The sequence below is a fragment of the Acanthochromis polyacanthus genome, chromosome 3, assembly GCF_021347895.1.
Source record: "Acanthochromis polyacanthus isolate Apoly-LR-REF ecotype Palm Island chromosome 3, KAUST_Apoly_ChrSc, whole genome shotgun sequence".
NCBI lineage: Eukaryota > Metazoa > Chordata > Actinopteri > Pomacentridae > Acanthochromis > Acanthochromis polyacanthus.
The window spans coordinates 31,012,689-31,022,614 of record NC_067115.1 but is presented as its reverse complement, the minus strand read 5'-3'; the positions used below and the strand labels follow the sequence as shown (position 1 = coordinate 31,022,614).

The 9,926-nt window shown below is 44.0% G+C and overlaps 1 long non-coding RNA gene across 1 annotated transcript; it reads left to right on the top strand.

Annotated features, from left to right (window-relative positions):
- Window positions 1-8,056: 8,056 nt before the first annotated feature.
- On the top strand, window positions 8,057-9,525 carry LOC127533392 (uncharacterized). The gene is made up of 3 exons (XR_007941132.1): window positions 8,057-8,215; window positions 8,944-9,052; window positions 9,212-9,525. It is a non-coding gene; the product is annotated as an uncharacterized LOC127533392 (long non-coding RNA).
- Window positions 9,526-9,926: the final 401 nt, after the last annotated feature.

The following is a 9,926-nucleotide window of genomic DNA, read 5'->3' as shown; positions in this document are numbered from 1 at the left end:
GCAAGGCAGCACATTTGCATTTGTAGATTAGCCTGAGAAATAAGCTAAATTTATTAGAGATTCCCTTATTACAGTCCTCCATACCTAAACCATCTTTTTCTTTTTCAGATGTACTGTCCATTATGTGGATCTGTGCTTGAAGCTTCTGATGCCTTTTGCTGTGCATGTGGCAAAAACATAACTTTTTTAAAACATGTCAAAGTGGAGACACCTGTATATATATATATATATATATATATATATATATATATATATATATATACACATATTCATCCTCACTAGGCTATATATATATATATATATATATATATATATATATATATATATTGTTGCGCTTTGTGATCCTACGAGCGTGGGTGGAAAGTACTTCGCACAACAAGGAATCTTGGTTTGCAGCCTTTACTGAACGTCAGCATGCAATACAAGCTTCAACAACACTTTTCGGTCGGGTTGAGGTCTCTGGCTCGGGCACAGACAGCGAGCTAGCATGTCCATGCAGTGTACGCCGTGAGTACCGTTCAACATCCAACCATTAACTGACACACTCATAAGAGGGTCTCTCTTTTTATCTCTGTGCGCGCTCCCGTGAGTCTGGATAACCAATAAGCAGGCTTTACTCAGCAACACATACACATAACTGTCATAGAACATAAAACATTAACCACTAACTCTGTCCTACACTACCCCCCTCCAGGAGTACTGAGTCCCCTCAGTACAGGTGACTCAAATAGACATGTTCAAAATGTTAAAATGAAATTACAGTCAACTGAAATCACTGTCTTAGTAACTCAAAAATGATTATAGTTCACTGAAAGTAGACATTCTCAAAATAAACCCTAAAGAAACCAACAGTCTCTTGTAATAACTACTTCCTGTACCTCTCTGGTTTTTGAACTACTCGCCCACTAGAAGTTCTCACAACACCTTCTGGACTGTCACTAGTCACCGGTTCTTCCTCTCGCTGACACGTAGGGGCTCCATGTTGAGAGGCTCCCTCTCAATCATGTGACTTCCAAGAGGCCCCATCCTCTGCCGGATCTTCAGTCATATCTTCTCGTAATGGCAGCTCCGGGACTGTAGAGGCATCCTCTTCAGGTGGCTGCATGGCTGCATCCTGGCACATCTGCAGTACTTGGCTCCGTAGGCGCTGAACCCAAACAGGGACCATGTCACAGTTGTATGGCTTAAGTCGATCATGATGCATTATCTGGCTGCGTTTCCTTCCTTTGATCTCATAGAGGACAGGACCTCGGCATGCAGAAACAATCAGAGGGCCCAGCCAAGGAGCTTGGAGCTTGGGGCTTTGTCCCTTCTTTTTGGTGTCATCTTTTACATACACCAAATCTCCAACATTGTAGGAATGCTCTCCTGCGCGAACATCATAGGTCCTCTTTTGACGTTCTTGTGCCACGCGGAGATGCTCTCTCGCTGTGTTCTGTGCCTCTTTGAGTCCTTCTGTCAGGCTATAGAGGAAATCTGGTGCCTCCACTTGGTCAGATTTTAGCTCTGCAGCCCCAGACCAGATATCTTGTGGCTGATGAACCTCCCGCCCGAACATCAGCCGGTTAGGCGTGAACCCAGTGACTGCATGCTGTGAGCTGCGATAGGCTGAGGTGAGAAGTGGCAGATGCTCGTCCCAATTCTTCTGGTTCTGGTCCACGTAACACCAGATCATCTGCAGCAAGGTCCTGTTGAATCTCTCCGCCTGTCCATTGGAGGCGGGGTGGTAAGGGGTGGTCCGTGTTTTTGTGATCTGCAGGAGTTTGCACACACTCTTGAACAAGGAGCTCTCAAAATTTCGACCTTGATCGGTGTGTAACTCCAGAGGGGCTCCGAACCGGGTGATAAAGTCATACACAAGCCTCCTGGCTGTGGTCTCTGCCCCTTGATCTGGAACAGGGAAGGCTTCAACCCATCTGGTGAACTGGTCGATGATGATGAGGATGTATTTATTCCCTCTGCTTGATATTGAGAAGGGGCTCAACTCTTCCAGCCAGCGGGCCAACTGACCCTCTGGGCATTTAAACCGAAACAGCCAGGTGAGACTGCCGTGATCAGTTCTCAGCAAGAACTTCCTGCCTAGCAGGTAATGACGGAACTGTCGGGTGAAACGCACAACAGCAAGCAACTCACGTCTGGTGACACAGTACTTCTGCTGAGCCGGTGTGAGGTGGCTGCTAGCATAAGTGAGAACTCGCTCTTCTCCCCACTGAAGTTGCGACAAGACAGCTCCAATACTGTGGCTCGAGGCATCAGTGTCAAGAATGTACTTGCCCTCAACAGTGGGGTATCCCAGGACTGGTGCAGTTGTGAGTCTCTCCTTTAGCTGATTGAAGGCATCCTGGTGCTCGTCAGTCCACAGGAATGTTGCGCCCTTCTTTAGAAGATTGTGGAGTGGGCTTGCCAGCTCTGCGAATGCTGGGACAAACTTGCGATAGTAATTGCACAGCCCGATGAAAGCCTGTAGCTCGTGTACATTGCTAGGGGGCTTCCAGAGCTGCACGTCCTTGACCAGTGCTGGGTTTGGCCGGATCCCATCTTTTCCCACAATGTGGCCCAGAAAGAGAACTTCCTCTTGAAGCAGGTGACGCTTGGAGGGTTTCAACTTCAGCCCGTAACTATGGAGACAGCTGAAGACCTGAGCGAGCCGATCAAGACTCTCGTCCACCCCTCTGCTGATGACAATGATATCATCCAGATAAATGAGCAGCGTTTCCCACTGGAGTCCCCTGAGAACAAGCTCCATGGCCCTCTGAAACGTGCTTGGGGCATTACATAGTCCAAATGGCATACGAGTGTACTCATAGAGGCCCCATTTAGTGATGAATGCCGTTTTCTCACGGTCTTGGTCGTCCACTGCTATCTGCCAGTAGCCAGACTGAAGGTCGAGTGTCGAAAACAGGGTGGCTCCCCCAAGAACGTCAAGACACTCCTCGATTTTGGGCAAAGGATATGCGTCCTTGATGGTCAGGCTGTTCAACTGACGGTAATCTACACACCACCGCACTCCTCCATCCTTCTTGCGCACCAACACAACTGGAGCCGCCCACTCTGATGCAGATGGTGTGATAACACCTGCCTTTAGCATAGTTTGAAGATGCTTCTTCTCTTCACTTTGGAAACCAAGGGGTGTCCTTCGCACTGGCTGGCGCACAGGTTTGGCTGCTCCCGTGTCAATCTTATGCGTGATGGCAGACATATAGCCCAAGTCAGAGTCGCTCTTTGCAAAGAGAGTCTGATAAGTCAGCAGCAGCTGGAGAAAACGTTGGTGTTGCTCCTCACTGAGCACCTCACTAGTAGCACCAACCAACCCTCGGAGATGGTCAGGAAGGTCAGAGATGGTCGCTACTCTTCCGACCCTCAGAGACGGTGCACTCTCCGACTCTCCTTCTGATCCGGGCTCCGCGCCCTTCTCTTGGAAGCATGATGGCTCCTCAGGATAAGCTTCAACTAAGAGTCCAAGACACACTCCTTTCTGAAGTGCTGCTTTGTTGGTTGAGAAGTTGCATAGCCTGATAGGCACTCGCTCCTCCATTGTGACAGCAACACTTCCAGAGGCTACAGCCTCTGTGATGGTCAAGGGTTCTAGTACAGCTGGAACACCTGGCCTTGGAGCCTCCACCTTGCCCCACACTATGCACTCTGACGTGGGTGGTATGATAGTGCTTTCTCTTAGGGTCACCCTGGCAACACAGTAGTCCGTTCCATCCGTTACCACCTTGGAGGGCACAAGTTCGTCTCCAATAAAAACTTTGCCACGAGTGTGGACGATGACATCATGGGCCTTCATCAGATCACATCCGAGTAGAACAGAGTCACGTATTGGAGCCACATGTACATCCCAGTCTATCACTTTGGATGCGATTTTAAAGGTGACCTTCAACCCACATTTTGCCTTCATGCCATCTCCTACCCCTGCATTGAGAAGATAAGTTTCATGTAGATTGTTTGGGCCGTTCCCTGAGAGTCTCCGATACAGCTCCAACGAGATGACAGTTGTCTGGGCCCCAGTGTCCACGACAGCCTGTGTAGGAATGCCATCCACAGTCACAGGAATCTGCAGACTCTCACCTTTGTTTTTGGTGCAGCTTATCTGTAGTCCTTGTGGTCGGCTTTCTGGATTTAGTGATGCTCCTGACTGGGACCCTTGGCTAATGTCTTTGTTATTATGGTTGTGTGCACTTGTTGGACTTGGTGACCTCATGCAATCCTTCCTTAAGTGTCCAGATCCTCCACATTTGAAGCATGGACCAACTGCTCCACGTGTTGGGCTTGGAGACTGTGAGCGTGGTCGGCTGGGCTGCACTTGAAAATGGTTCGGCCTCCCCTCCGGCAGCGAGTGAGGTTGTGTCGTCGTTCTAGTACGTTGATGTTCCATGTAGTTAGACTGGAAGTGTTCAAACTGCAGCTGTAACTTCTCCACTGTGTGAACAAAGGTCTTGACTTGATCTGTGAGTGCAGTGAATTGCTCTGTAGTCACATACTGTGGAGTCTGCACCCTACGAGCAGTAGCAGTGATATCCTCACAGGCGTCCCCATCACTGGCCCAAGAAACACGCCTGGCTCTGTTCTTCGACTCGGTCTCACGCCCCACAGTGGCTCTGAAGTTATGTTCGTGGGCTTCTACACGCTGCTGGGCCTCTGCAAGGGAGCATGGATCTCTGTTCATAACTTCATAGGCAACCTTTTGATTTCTCAGACCCTTTAAGAAAGCATCAGTTGCCAGCTGGTCTTGTAACTGAAGATCCACACCTGGATATGCGAGTGTAATGAGTCGCCTCACCTCTTCTGCAAACTCAGTAGTCGTCTCCTTCCCTTGCCTGAGTTCCCCCAGCTTTCTTCTTACTGTGGTGGGGGGGTCCTTTCTTCCAAAACGATGAGTGAGCTGCTCCACCAAGAGAACATAATCCTCCCTGGTGCGTTCTGGCAGCGAGCAGACATATCTGATTGCAGCTCCTCTCAAACACTCATGTAGCCTGTCCACCCTTTCTGCAGCAGTCCATCCATACTTCCTGGCTTGGCGCTCAAATGGAAGCAAGAAAGAGTCCCAATCATCATTTCTATCAAATATGGCAAGTTTTGGTCTTTGCACCTCCTGCAAGGAGAGCTGGCTGTGGTGGGAAGTGCTACTTAGTCTCTGCTCATCATGGTTGGACGATGGACGGAAAGTTTCACGCTCAGTCTCTCTGTTATCTCTCCGTCTGACATCAGGTTCAGGGTTTACACCCCTACTGGGGGGCCCAGGGCCGCGGGCCTGCCTGTTGATGACTTCCAGCCAGGGCCGTAGCCAGGATTTTGGAATAGGTGAGGTCCATGATGCGCGCGCAAAGCGCGCGCCGAAAATTTTTCTATGTTTTTTAAAAATATTTATTTTTATATATATTTTTTAGGCTACAAGTCACACAAGATGTTTGTTGTTTAAATATCTTTTAATGATGTGAAATCAGCATTTTCCAAACAAAAATGTATATTTTTTTCAAAAAACAAATCAACTTTTTACAACAAAGGCTAGCTGAATCCTCCTGTGACCAGAGGCATCCCACCGTCGAAAGATATTCTCCCGGTTCACCTCCACTTTCTGATGCACATGCATCATCGCCAGGCCTGTCAGTCTGTCGTTGGACATGGTAGATCTAAGCCATGTCTTAAGTCTTCGCATGGCTGAGAATGACCTCTCACGGCACAAGTCGTCACTGGAAAGGTTAGAAATATCTTCAACATACATTGTATGTTGTCTGATGAGCCAGGCGCTCATCAAAAATAAATAAATAAATAAATAAAAAAAAGCGCGGAAGCGCTCTCCGCTGTGGATAAAAGTAATTAAACTCTTTGATCAGATGATCTGACAGGCCGAACTAGTGCCGAATTATCTAAAAAAAATATATTGTTGTCACCTTGGTGTAGATGGGCGGGGATGTGGTCTACAAAGTGCTAATAATAAAAACACTAGTTTTTGAACGGGGTTTGGCCCGCTGCCAAGCGCGTCACAGGGCGCATTTGCGGGTACGTGCATCAGCTGATCAAACAGCTTTTCACCGCAACACGCACACAGGCACAAACAGAACACAAAGCCCATGGATGTTTACCACAATTTAAAATTTACAAGCACGTTTCACAGAGAGGTTTCAAGTTTTTATGAGTTTATGTTTTATTCAGTTGGGCATATTTGGCGGGAAAAAAAAAAAACTCGGAAAGAATAGGTGAGGTCCGGACCTCGCTGACCTCATACCTGGCTACGGCCATGCTTCCAGCTCAGCTGCAAAGAGCCCTTCAGCGCGACCTCTTGGTCTTACTGGCATCTCCCAAGAAGTCATTGCTGCTGAATCTTGCCTGTCTTGCAAGGGCTGCTGTCCAGTCCCACCTCCATCTCCACTGGGAACAGCAAGTGGTGGTAATGCTGGCTGTGCAGTTGGACTCCCTGCAGTTATGTGTGTTAGGACTGGAGCCAAGATCATCTGCAGGCTTTGATTTTGCTGATCCAGTAAAGTTTTCAACCATGATGGGGCTTGATCAGGATCAGGAGGGCCTGCTGTGGCTCCTTCTTGAGTCATTTTATTGTTTTCTAGGATGTTACTTCTTGTCTCTTTCGTATTCTTTTATTTACTTATTTCCTTATCCACTGTGTCATCTTCTTCAACTTTGTTTATGACTGTCTCTTTTCAGCGGCGATATGGAGAAACAATGCCCTTTCTCTGGACCACTTTTAATTGTTTATCACAGCACCTGTAGTTATGTACTAGTAGCCTCTAGATGGTGCTGTTGTACCGCTGATGAGTTGATGGCGGCAGGGCAGGAGTTGTTCTCGTAGCGGTGTGCACATTAACAGTCCTGTGTAATGGGTAACCACAGCTAGCAAGCAGCAGTGTCGTGGCAGTGGTTCGTGCAGACCCAGATGAGCTCCTTGAGGCGCCGTTTAGCATCTGTTAGCCTCCCGCTAGCTCCGATTAGCATCCGTTAGCTCCCGCGAGCGTTTACTAGCTCCTCTCTCACTCAGATGGACGTACTCACAGTGGGAAAAGGACATAGCGACACCAGTCACATCCCACTTCTGACACCAGTTGTTGCGCTTTGTGATCCTACGAGCGTGGGTGGAAAGTACTTCGCACAACAAGGAATCTTGGTTTGCAGCCTTTACTGAACGTCAGCATGGAATACAAGCTTCAACAACACTTTTCGGTCGGGTTGAGGTCTCTGGCTCGGGCACAGACAGCGAGCTAGCATGTCCATGCAGTGTAAGCCGTGAGTACCGTTCAACATCCAACCATTGACTGACACACTCATAAGAGGGTCTCTCTTTTTATCTCTGTGCGCGCTCCCGTGAGTCTGGATAACCAATAAGCAGGCTTTACTCAGCAACACATACACATAACTGTCATAGAACATAAAACATTAACCACTAACTCTGTCCTACAATATATATATATATATATATATATATATATATATACATATATATATATATATATATATATATATATATATATATATATATATGGCATGCCGTTTAGGAAATTATATATATAATGAAAGTCGATATATATATAATGAAACTTGATATATATATAATGAAACTTGATATATATATATATAATGAAAGTCGATATATATATAATGAAACTTGATATATATATAATGAAACTTGATATATATATAATGAAAGTCGATATATATATAATGAAAGTTGATATATATATAATGAAAGTTGATATATATATAATGAAAGTCGATATATATATAATGAAACTTGATATATATATATAATGAAAGTCGATATATATATAATGAAACTTGATATATATATAATGAAACTTGATATATATATAATGAAAGTTGATATATATATAATGAAAGTTGATATATATATATATATATATATATATATATATATATATCGACTTTCATTATATATATATCAACTTTCATTATATATATATATATCAACTTTCATTATATATATATATATATCGACTTTCATTATATATATATATATCGACTTTCATTATATATATATCAACTTTCATTATATATATATCAAATCTTTTTTTCCTACCGAGCCCCGGAAGGGACTTGTCCGTATGGCGAAGCGACAATGAAGGACACTCACCCGGACGAGAATTTTATTGAGTTTTATTTTGAAATCGGCCTGAAATACACAGACATTCAAGCAGTGCGATGCGCTAAGAGTCTGCCATGCAGACCAGCGATCCTGATAATGGTAAGTTTTATTTCTCCAACATCCTGCTGTTATCCTACTATGAATACGCTAGCTACAACAGTCCCACATCAGTATTATGAACGTTCCGCCAGCTAACGCGGTCCGGACACCGGATCACTGATTAGAGGTTGGCGTTGAACTATTGTTTGCCAGCCAGTTAGCCGCTGGTAAGCTAACAAGCTATGAAACAACTCCTTATAAAACCGGAGGAAAGCAGCAGCAATATTTCAGTCCAAGACCTGTATTCAGAACCTCCCACGCTGTTACACAATGACCCATTATTCATATTACTGAACTATATGGTTATCATTGAAATTTCCCTTGAAGAACCAGTGAACTCTTTGCGAACACATTTTAATTTATGTGTTGATTATGTTTCGTATCAGTAATACAAGTCTAAAAAACTGATTCAAATGATCAAGTTAACACAATGAAGTAAAGAGTACTGGTAATCTGCAGCTATTTTCATAATTTCAAGGTAAAATTCTGATGTGTGATTTTCTAGCTTTGCAGATGTGGAAATCCAATGCACTGATTTCTTATACACAGATGCTTTTGGTGTTTTTTGTTGTAAAATAAAACAAGGCATTTATCTCTGTTGGAAATTATTACAGGTATTATTTGTAACACTTTCTAACATTGTATGGACAAAGCAATAAATCAGTTAATGGATAAAATCATTTGTATTACAGATGCTATCAACAGCATGTCTTGTTCATTTTATTTAGTTGTCAGCCTTGGATGATGAGGTCCAGTTACCAGGAGCACTAGTCTGCAGCTTACTGGTTCCGTCCTGCAGCTCCTCCACGCCGTCCTCCTCTCTACAGACCAAATCAAGTAAGATCTGTTTAGACTATGCAGACATCAACATGATCAGTATGTTATCTTTTGACCCATCCTAAAATCACAAAATAGAACATTTACTTTAAGTTAACTGTGTTTATGAAAATAGAAAATAATTACTGACAACTAGTACTTTTTGGTGCTTTTATGCAGGAAAAGGGAACCAGGAAGCTGCTGTGGATCCTCTGCAGTATCTGGACAGGTCAGAGGAACGGTTCTTGGAACAGATCGGAAGACACCAAGACGTGACCTCTGCCATGCTCCAGAACATCCAGAGGATGAATGAAAACCTTGGTTGCACTGATGGGACGCATGGTGTCAGTGCTGGAGCAACTGTCCCAGAATTAAACTGCATTGTTGACTATTGGCTTTTCTAGAAAATAAATCTTTTTTAGTACTTCACCTGTTTTGTATTTTACCCATGCACTTTGGGTGAATAAACAGAAATTTGTGATGAGAGATGCAAATTTTGTCTATAATGTACAGAGACTTTATTCAGTGTTCAGTGCACACTTTTGTTACACACATTTTGACAGATAAGCAGTTGTGCTTTTCAAGCAGATTTTAGTCAGAAACATCAGTAGCATATATTGTTGTTTTTTTACTGTTACACCAATCTAGGTAGATAAACTGCACTACTGCAGCAGATATATTATTGAAATGTGCTTCTATTATGTGTCTACATACACTGCTCACAAATAGTTATTCAACTTTTGGGTGAAATTGATGGAAAATATAAAAAGTGCATGCTGTAGTGATATATCATAAAAGTAGGGTATTTAACTAGAAACATGCAATAGTGATTTCCTCATCTCAAAAAATTTGATTGAATCAAAAGCTAACAACAGTGGAGGGTATGTCAATAAAA